We start from the raw sequence: 10,595 nt of genomic DNA, 5'->3' as shown, positions 1-10,595 counted from the left end.
AAGCCACAAGCAAAGAACAACACCACGAAGATAAAGAAGAACACAGGGAAGTGGTGTGAGTTCCATAGGAGCCCCACTCACAACATAGGTGAGTGCCGAGTGGTGGGCTCCAGTATTGTAGCAATAATGCTACAACTCCTGGAGCTTCCTTCTCTAATTTTATCAACCCGGTAGTTCGTACAAACTTGGAAGCGACGGTGCTGTATGCACAAGTACTAGCTCTTGCCGCAGCTGTCACTTGGTCAGCTGGCACAAGTCCACTAGGGCTCAAGCCAACTTCTATGAGTCCTTAGAAGAAGCTTTTTAACCGATGAACGAAAGCTAACTCAAAGGAAATTAACCTACTTGCAGAAAGGAACTGAAAGCCAACAAGAAACACAAACCCTAGCAAACCCTAATTCTACCAGCTAGTCCTACTGATGCAACAGGTGGGAATGCAAACTACTGAAAGAGATGCCATTACTTCTATGAAGGTGAGATGCATGTGTCTAGACTACGTTTATCTGAAGAGAACACATTTTTGTATTTTTGTTCAAGTTGTTGGGATTATTATGCATGTGCTTCTAACTGGGTCTTTTACTGTGCAGGGGTAGATCAAGGGGGAGAAATGCTTGGAAGAGGTTAGGAAGGCTCAGAGAGGGTCTAAGGGGTCCCTAACATCCTTTCAAAGAGTTTCACAAAGTTTGGATGCCAAGCAACCGTGTTTATGAGCTTCTACAGGAAGTCTGCAGGGGTTCTACAGGATGTTCAGAATTTCTACAGGAAGTTCAGTAGTTCCTACAGGATGTCCTATAATCGGATTTTAGGGTGATGGGTGAGTGGAAGAGGCTGCATGGATGGATAGGGAGGTAGGGGAGGAGTTTTTAGTGACTCAGTGACAGAGAGATGAGATGAAGAGGGGGTTTACTAAGCTAGGTTGTCTTGAAGAGGGTAGAAGGAATGGAAGGCCGAAAAAGGTAGAATAACGAGGGTAATAGAATAGTTGAGAGACAATGGGTCTAAGTGGGAGATGAGTAGTTGGCCTGGGCACGACTTAGAAAGACAAGAGAGTGAGGGAGTAGCGCTGCACAGTGTAAACGAAACAAATCATCCACGTCCTGCACATAACCGAAATATTATTAGCCTATTCTAACTGTTTAATAAAATCAAGGAACATCAATGTTATTTCTAAGGAGAATCATGCATGGTACTGAAACAAAGAAACATTCCAAGAGATCTGAATGCATGGACACTTCTATAAACAAAAATATTGCATCAAGGATTGCATGAACATGTAAACCAATGTTTTTGGTGGGCAGCACTGTCTGCAATTCCAGCCCCTAGAAAGAGGTGAAAATGAGTGTGCAAGCAACCCTGTTTTAGAACTCTTATCAACTCCAATCTATTCACTCTATTCTAAACTGCTGAAGCAACTCTGTCTCATACAATTAACCTACTTAACCACACCAAGAAATCTAACTCAGCAAACTACGTTGTAAATGCATGTAAAGGAACAAAACCATAATGCTAAAAGAAAAAGATAACAATACAAAGGAAGGAGGCCTTAGGCTCTCAGGTTGGGCCCAACCCCGAGAGCTATGGCTCCTTTAAGAACTCAGAACTGAACTCAAATCTGCCTGCTTTCCATTAAAAGATAATAATCATAAGTCAAATAACATGCCAATAATGGCTACAAAAGAGCAACACAGAGCTAGCAGCTCGTAATCCAGAATGTGCAACAAGGTTTCAAAAGTCCTTTTTGAAGGCTACAGCCCTATCATTTATACATTACGAGGCCCCAAGCTGGCCTCCTAAATCAGTGGGGCTTGGCTGACCAAACTAGGAGTGAACTGCTGCTTCCTCAAAATCCGTTTGGCTGCCTTCTAACTCGGTGGTGGTGGCTATCAGAGCTCGGAGTTGGGGGTGAAGATCACGAGGAAGGCCATTCAATGCTGTGGACAACCTTCCTACAAAATCTCAATCCCATCTTGGCTGTCTCCTAGCCCTCATCTGCGTGGTTTTGCTCCATTAAATGTCAAAAAACCTGAAATAAGCACATGTTAGCCACCTAGGAATAGTGACTGCCCTTATTCGTACAAATGACATAAATATACTAAAAAATGATGCATAAGTTATGAAAAATGAAGGGTTGAGCAAGGGTAGTTAGGCCAAATGAGCCCAAAATGTTACCAAATTTGGGGCTCATCATCACCCCCCAGCTAAAATGATTGCTCATCCTTGAGCAACTAATCCAGCTCCTCGTCCTTCATTGCTTTCACTGCCACCCTCACATCCCAAGCCTCTGAAGTGGTCTCTTCCTCACTGGCATGGAACCCAGCCTTCCTTTCCACCCCTTCCCACTGCTTTTTCTCTTCTTTTTCTGTGTTGCCTTCCATCAATCCTAACAGCAGAGGTGGGCTTAGCTTGAGGCCAATCCAATTGGCTTGGAGGTTCTGTATGGATTTCTTGTAAAGGGGCACCCGTGCTAGAGCTTCCCTCATTCGAGTTGGAGTATGATATTCCCTGATTTTAAGGCTGTGGGACAATGAGTTCCATCGGCGGGTGCAAGCATGAACACAGTTGTCCCCTAATAGTCGCTTCATATCCTCGAAATGTGCTATGGCCTGTGCCTACTGATCCATGTATTTCAATAAAGTTTGAGGGTTGGTGGCTAAGTGTTGGTGGGCCGATATCAACACAGTGGGATTCCCTGGCTCTGCTCTGATCAGCAGTGGCTCATGTAGTTCTCGATCCATGACCTCCTTGACTTCTGCTGCCCTCTTTTCTTCATGGTTCAACCATGAGGCAAATGCCATCAATTGCATATCCCCTACAACTGTGTTGGGATCCCATGTAGTCACGTTAGGAAGGGCCAAGTTATGGAGATAGAACTCTGAGAGCTTGGCCTTATCCTCTGATGAACTGCTATTACATAATGCTGTGAACTGCTAGGGGTCTTGGAGCTGGGAGATACCTCTCTGCGCTAATGCGTTGATCTGAAATTGCAGCCACTGGTCTCGTAGGTACAGGCCATAGGATTTGGCCGGCTGTCTGCATTGTATAGCATCCATGGCCCAACTGGCCACGCAAGCCAGTTGTGCCTCTTTTTGCTGCAACTGCTGTTTGAGAGCTTGTATCTCAATTTGTGCTTACAGTTCCCCTTCCTGTAGATGTGAGGTTGGCTCCCCAAGACCAATTTGCAGTCCTTCTCTGCCTTGATGTTCTGCTGTAGTGTCCCCTGAGGATGTGCCCTTTTCCTTCTTCAGCTCCTGTAGCTGCAGTCTAAGTTTCTCGTTTTCTTCCTGTAGGAACACCCGCTGGCAGTTTGCCACGTGTTTAGCCATAGCCAATTCCTTTCTTGCCTCCTTGAGTTGTTCCTCCAAGGGGCCTATATCCGCCACACCTTTTGATTTGGCTATTTTCATCCACGTGTGGGTTCTCACCCTTTCCTCCTCCAATGCAAAGAAAAGCGGTACAGTGAATTTTTGTGGGATAATTTTCCCAGCTTCTAAGAAGTTATAATATGAGCTCAGACTTGGCTGGGGACTAGGCTCCGGGATATGCTCTTTCTCTTCTTCTCTTGGTTGCTCTACTTCGTCTTCCCTCGGTGGTGATGAGGGTGCCTCTCCCTCCATTCTCTCTGTCTCCTTAAGCTGGGCTAAGGTTTCCTGTAGAGCAGCCTCAGCATCCTGTAGCCGGGCTTCTGAAGCCAACCTGTCCATTCTCTCTTTCCACGTGGTTGTCTTCGGGCTCCCCCGCTCATAAGTGACCGATATTTTTGAGGGGGACCTCTCCCTGGGCGAAGTAGGGGCATCCTCTATAGTAATTGGGCTGCTGGATGGAGGCTGTGGCCTCCCTGTTTTGATTCTCACAGTTCTCCGGGCTTTAAAATACAGAGGGATCTCCCTCTTTCGCTTTTCCTTCAGCTTAGGAGGTGTACTAAGGGCGGCTAGCACGGGTGCTGCCTCCCTTGCAAGAATTTCGGCTCTCTTTTCCTTTGGTTTTCTTTTCTCAGGGCTTCCTGTAGAAGGCCCTGTATCAGCTGATTTCTGGCTTCCTGTAGAAGCCGTTTTCAGTTTTCCTGTAGAAACAGGTGGCACCGGTTTAGCTTGTTTGACTGCGGGTGCTTTGCTTTTTGACTTTGTTGAGGCTGCTGTCGAGGTGCCTTTGCTGACGTGGACTTGCTCAGTCCTGTCCACCCTACTTTGTAACCTTTTCTCCCTGGGTGTCAATGTAGCTTTGTCATCCTTTTCTTCGGCAACCTTTTTCTCTTGTTTCCCTTTTTGCTCTTTCTTCGGTGCTTTGGCCGTGGGTTCTCGGCCTTTTCCCTTCTTCTCTGTGGGTACTGACTCCTTCTCCTCGCTGCTGGAGGAACCAAGCTCTTCGGTCAACATTTTTATATCGCCATCCTTAGTCAGATTTCAGAAGGCTTCCCACGAGAGAGGGACTTTGTATGTGTGGAGTGCATCCTCCATGAGGAGCTTAATGAGCCCATGATGAGCTACCTGGTCTGGCATGCCTTCTTTTAACTTGGTGGCACATTCAGTCATAGACTGCAGTAGAAAGTAGGGAATACTTAGTTTGTTTTCTGCAGGTAGGTCCATCTGATGTCTTAATTCTGTGAGTAGCCGGAAATGGTACCCATAAACAATGCTGAACCGTCCTTCGCAGGTGATGTATTTCATAATTTGGAGGCTGACCTCGCTCCAAAGTGGCTGCAAGCTAGTTCTGCGAACCCCGTTCTTATCCTCTAAGAATGTCTCCTCCGATGGAAAGAACTCCTTTTTAGCCTTCTGGCCTAATTTCCTCTCTTTCTTGTCCCACGGTACCCCCATTGGGAGCTCAGTGACTCGGCTGATGAACTGTGGGGTGAGTCTGAGACTCAAACCCCTGAAATTGACGGTGGCCAGCGTTTTTTATTTTGGCTTCAGCGCTCGCAAGAACTCCTCTGCCACCTCATCATCATATCCTTGAAGTTTGTCGCAGAACGACATCCATCGCGCACGAGTGAACAGTTCTACCACCTCAGGGTTCTCCCTTAGTTTCTTTGAGTCGGTCAATTCCTTTCTGATGAATCCACCCGGCATGGTGAAAACCTGCTATGTTAGCTGGAGGTGGCGGGTGCGTATCAAAAACTAGCCTTTTGGGACAAAGCGTAGAACTACGCCTCTGCCACGCACACAATTCGCGAAGACTATCTACAGATGAGCCTTAACAGGGCTTAATTACAAATCACATCCTGTAGAAAACCCCACATATACTTCGATGACAATTTATGCTAAAGGAAGATAACGCTTGCAATTTTTATGATTAGACTGTAGTTTTACGTTTTTGAGAACATCGACTCCGCCACCCTCGAAACCAATTGCATGGGAGGAACAGGTTCAGGCTTACCTTTTCCAATTCGCCACCTTTGACGTGAAGAGACCAATTTTCCTCGTGGCAGTGAGCTTCCTGTAGCATAGCTTTCCTGTAGAAGCAGCGCACGGGTTCTGGGGAGCACGCTAGTGGTTCTGCGCCTCCTGTGCCGCTACCAGATGTTCGAACAAGCTGAAGACTTGGAGTAACGAGCTTCAGAGAAATTCGAACGCTCACTCGACTTCAAAACGGTTGATGATAAATGCGTGGGGTGGCGATCTAGCCGATGGATTTGAATCCCGGCGGAATTCGTGGCGCAGGGGTGAGCTGTCCCTGCCGGACCGTTGGACGACATCACCTACTCATTCCACTACAAGTTCCCCTGACTGCCGCATCATTCTCCGCAGATCTGCCACCGTCATTTCTGTTAAAACGCCGCTTCTCCCCGACTGGACACTTCTCACGTGTCTATTCCCCGTTTTGCTTGCCACGACCGCCACTTTCCAAATCCGACTAGACCATCTGACTGGTCGTCGTGGCCAGTTGAACGGCCATTCGACTGCTCAACCCATTCATTCCCACACTTGCAAACATTTCATAGTATGATTCATGTAATTTGACGAAAGAAGGGTGAGACACTTACCTGTGCGGCCGCGACATGATTTCCAGGCTTCAAGATGATGGTGATTGGATTTGCTTGTTGCTGTTTCGTGCACAGGCACGGAGGTTCCTCCTCGCAGACTGCTGCTGGTACGAAGTTTATTACCTGGCTGCAGATGGTGCATGTTCCCGCTCTGTATGTTGCAGGCGCCTTGATGGTGTACACTCTAGCTGGCTGAACTGCTACGGGATTCCTGTAGGATGCCCTGTAGCAGTTTTTCCTCCTCGGGTGCATGCTGAACGGTGAAGACGGTGGCATCACGATCACGATCGCAGGGCCCTTGGATAGCTGTGATAAGTATTGCATGGTATCTCTGCATCTTTTTTCCATTTGAGAATCGCTTCCTCTGATAATTCAATGTGTTGTTTTGATTGTGCAGGTATTTTCATTGCATGGCAACTGGGGTGGTAGAAGGAGGTGACAGCAGTGCGTGATGGAGAAAATGTTAGCTTGCATGCCTCCATGTCGGACCTCGGTCGTTAGATTTCCTCACAAAGTCAGTTCTGGGCCGTCCAAAGATTCTACAGGAAGTTTCCTGTAGAAATACAGGACTTCCTGTAGAAAGTCCTGTAGCTTCCTGTAGGAGGCTAACCTGTGATCAACTCGTGCCCAGACCTTGGAGAAGATGAGTGTTTCTAGAGGGGGTGCTGGTGAGGTCACCTGGTAGCATAGTAAGGACCCTTGTCTTTGAGTTGAGGGACCTCTTTTCCTTCATAGAATACCTGCAACCTGCATGCATTGCCACATTGTGAACTTGTTGTCCCTGTTTTTTTTGTTTTTTTTTCTTTTTTTTTTTTTTTTTTTTTGAAAGACAGCAGGGGCGCCTCCATGAGGTTTTCACCCTTACCATCTGCCTTGAGCGCCTCAGAGAGGTTTTCACTCAAGGGTCTTTTTCAAACCTCTTTTTTTTGAAAGACAGCAGGGGCGCCTCAATGAGGTTTTCACCCCTACCATCTGCCTTGGGAGCCTCAGAAAGGTTTTCACCCAAGGATCTTTTTTTTTTTTACTTTTTTTTTTCTTTCTTTTTTTAGATCTTCAGGGTATGCCCAAAACAGAGGCAGAACCCTTCTCTATGACCAGCACTGATTTTTCCACAGTTTTGATGAATTCTTGCCTTGACAGAGGCTTTCTGTAGATCTTCAACCGATGCCCATTGACAAGCATAGGGATGGCCTCCTCATCAATGGTCTGAATAAGAACAGATCCATTGTCATTACGTTTTTCCACTGCATATGGTCCCAGCCATCTGGTTCTCAGCTTTCCCTTGAAATCTTTATGCCTGGAATCATACAACGGCGCCCAATCTCCCGGCTGAAATTGCTTGTCATTGAGGTGTTGGTCATGCCACACCTTCTTCTGAAGTTGAACCACTTCTGAGTGAAGAAGGGCCTGCATTCGGTACTCGTCCAATCCATTCAGCTGCAATAACCTTTCTTGTTGGGCATGGCTGAGATCTAGGTTCAGCTGAGCTGCCATCCTCAAAGTTTTGTACTCGAATTCAATTGACAGCAAAGCTCTCTTCCCATAGACCAGCTCGTAAGGTGTGAATCCGGTTGTGGTCTTCCAAGTGGTGTTGTAAGCCCATGTGGCCTCAACCAGGCGATTTGCCCAATCTTTCCTGCTGCTGCTCACCACCTTAGTCAAGATCCCTTCCAATGCTCTATTGGTGACTTCCACCTGCCAATTTTCTTGAGGATGATAGGGGGTGGAAGTCCTATTCTTGATTTTGTGATGAGCTAGTAGTTCTTCAATTAAGTTGGAGGTGAACTGGCTTCCTTGATCGGTGACTAGCTCTCTTGGGTAGCCAAATTTGTAGAAAATGTTTTCTCTTAAGAACTCAGCCACCTTTTCTTCTGTCGCTGCTTTGATTGCCTTGGTTTCTGCCCACTTTGTCAGGTAGTCTGTGCACACAATGATGTAAGACCTCTGCCTCGAAGGAGGATTGATTGGACCCACAAAATCCACACCCCACTTCTCAAATGGCTCAAGAGTCACTTGAGGTTGGAAAGGCATTTCATCCCTTGGAGTCGGTTTCCCCATCCTTTGGCATCAGTCACATTGGCTGATATACCTTCTGACATCTTGATGAAGCGTGGGCCAATAGTAGCCTGCCTGCAGGATTTTGAAGGCAGTCCTCTTTGCTGCAAAATGTCCTCCACAAGGCCCGTCATGACAAGTGAGGAGGATATCAAAGACTTCCTCCTCCCTTACAAAACGCCTTAAGATCTGATCAGGGCCAAGCTTGAACAGGTTGCCCCCAATCCAAGTGAATGAGGCACTCTTTCTGACGATTCTGCTCTTTTCTCTTGAGGATAAGTGCGGAGGGAACTGTGTTGAAACAAGGTAGTTTTCTATATTAGCAAACCATGGAGAGAGTACTGAAATAGCAAACAGATGTTCATCGGGCATCTGGTCATCCACTGTTCCATCCTCATCTGCAGGTAAATCCAATCTAGACAAAAAGTCAGCAACAACATTTTCTTTACCTGGTTTGTCAACAATAGTCAAATCAAACTGCTGCAACAAAAGTAACCATCTAATAATACGAGCATTCACATCTGGTTTATTCATTAAATATCTAATTGCAGCATGATCAGTATGTACAAATGTTTGATAGCCAGTGATATAATGTCGGAACTTGTTCAGTGCATGGACCACGGCCAAGAATTCTTTCTCAGTTACAGTGTAATTCAGTTCTGCCTTGGATAAGTTTTTGCTGACAAAGTAAATGGCATATGGAAGTTTTTGTTCAACTTGTCCTAAGGCTGCCCCTATGGCTTTGTTCGAGGCATCAGTGTGGATGTGGAAAGGTAGGGCCTAGTTTGGACCTCTCAAGATTGGGGCAGACACCAACTTGTCCTTTAATTCATTCAGAGCCTTCTGACAATCGTCAGTCCATTTAAACTCAACATCTTTTGTCAAGAGGCCAAACAATGGCGAGGCTAGCTTGCTGAAGTCTTTAATGAATCTCCTATAATACCCTACTAATCCTAAGAAACTTCGAACATCTCTTACCTTTTGAGGAGGTGGAACCTTCTTGATGAGAGCAATTTTGTTAGGATCCACCTGTAACCCTTGGCAAGAAATGGTATGGCCTAGCACGGTCCCTTCAGTGATCAAGAATTCACACTTTTCAGGACTAAGGGACAGGTTCATCTCAATGCACTTGGTGAGGACTTTTCCCAGATTGGACAATGCTTCCTGGAAGTTGGACCCATAAGGAGTGAAGTCATCCATATAGATTTCCACCAAATCATGGACCAGCTCAGAAAAGATGCTCAAGACGGCTCTCTGGAAGGTGGCAGGAGCATTGCATAGTCCAAGGGGAAGAACTCGGTAAGCAAAGGTACCCCAAGGACAAGTGAAGGTGGTCTTATCTTGGTCTTCCGGGCTGATTTGGATCTGGTTATACCCGCTAAACCCATCCAGGAAAGAGAAAAACTTCTTTCCTGCCAGTCCATCCAACACTTGATCTATGAAAGGTAGAGGAAAATGGTCTTTCTTGGTAGCTTTGTTCAGTTCTCGGTAGTCCACACAGATTCTCCACTTCCCATTTTTCTTGGGAACCAACACCAAAGGGGACACCCATTCGCTATCCGAGATGGGGTAAATGAATCCGGCATCCAACAGTTTTTGTAATTCCTCCTTGACGATGTCCTTCAGGGCTGGATTCATTCTCCTTTGGGGTTGCCTAACCGGTTTACAGCCTTCTTTGATGTAGATGTGATGGGTACAGACTGAAGGATGGACTCCTTTCATCTCCTTATAGCTCCAAGCAAAAGCATCTAGATGACTGGCCAACAGACTACACAGCTCCTTTTCCTGGGAAGGAGATAGGGAGGAGCTGATCTTTAATGTTCTCTCAGGACCGAACTCCACATTTTTGACTCTGGAAGTGACAGGGTCGGTCACACAAAGGTCCGTTAAGGTGCTGGCTTGGGCATCCTCCACCAATTCTTCTAAGGACAATGTACTGGGAGGTGGAGTCTAAATCAAGGTCTCAATCAAATCATCCTCGGTTGGGAGGCCTCCCCTAGGGGTGTCTAGGGTGCACAAAGGTGTCGAGTACACCTCATCCTCTTCTCCTTCCTCCAACCAAAGTGGTAAGTCATGCTCTAATAAGGGTTGGGCAGGAGGGTACAGGACTAGCTGCTTGGACATAGGACCATTTTTTATGGTCATGTTTCCTGCACGGCAGCTTATGTAAGCATCTGCAGTGGCTAACCAAGGCCTTCCCAAAATAACAGGGTATCCAGTAAGTTTTGCCTTTGGTTGTAGAACCAAGAAATCTACAGGGTATTCCCAAGAGTCAACAGAGACCAAGACATCCTCTACAATCCCTTCGGGAGTCACGGTGGAGCGATCTGCTAGTTGTAGGACTGTCGAGGTCTTTCTCAAGGAACCCTGAAGGTTGAGTTTGAGCATGGTATCCCTGGTCATCACATTAATGGCAGCCCCCAGATCAATCAATGTGTGAGGTATGATGGTGCCATTGATGTGGACATCCACTACAGGACTCCCAGGATCCAGATACTTTGGGCAGATGACTTGTCCCAACATAAGATCAGACAGTTGTCCTATGACATTGATGGTTGAA

This window comes from Pinus tabuliformis, chromosome 5_2, assembly GCF_031772625.1.
Source record: "Pinus tabuliformis cultivar Carrire ecotype Pingquan chromosome 5_2, CPIR1, whole genome shotgun sequence".
Classification (NCBI taxonomy): Eukaryota; Viridiplantae; Streptophyta; class Pinopsida; order Pinales; family Pinaceae; genus Pinus; species Pinus tabuliformis.
The sequence above is the reverse complement of the archived record's forward strand: the minus strand, read 5'-3'. Positions refer to the sequence as shown.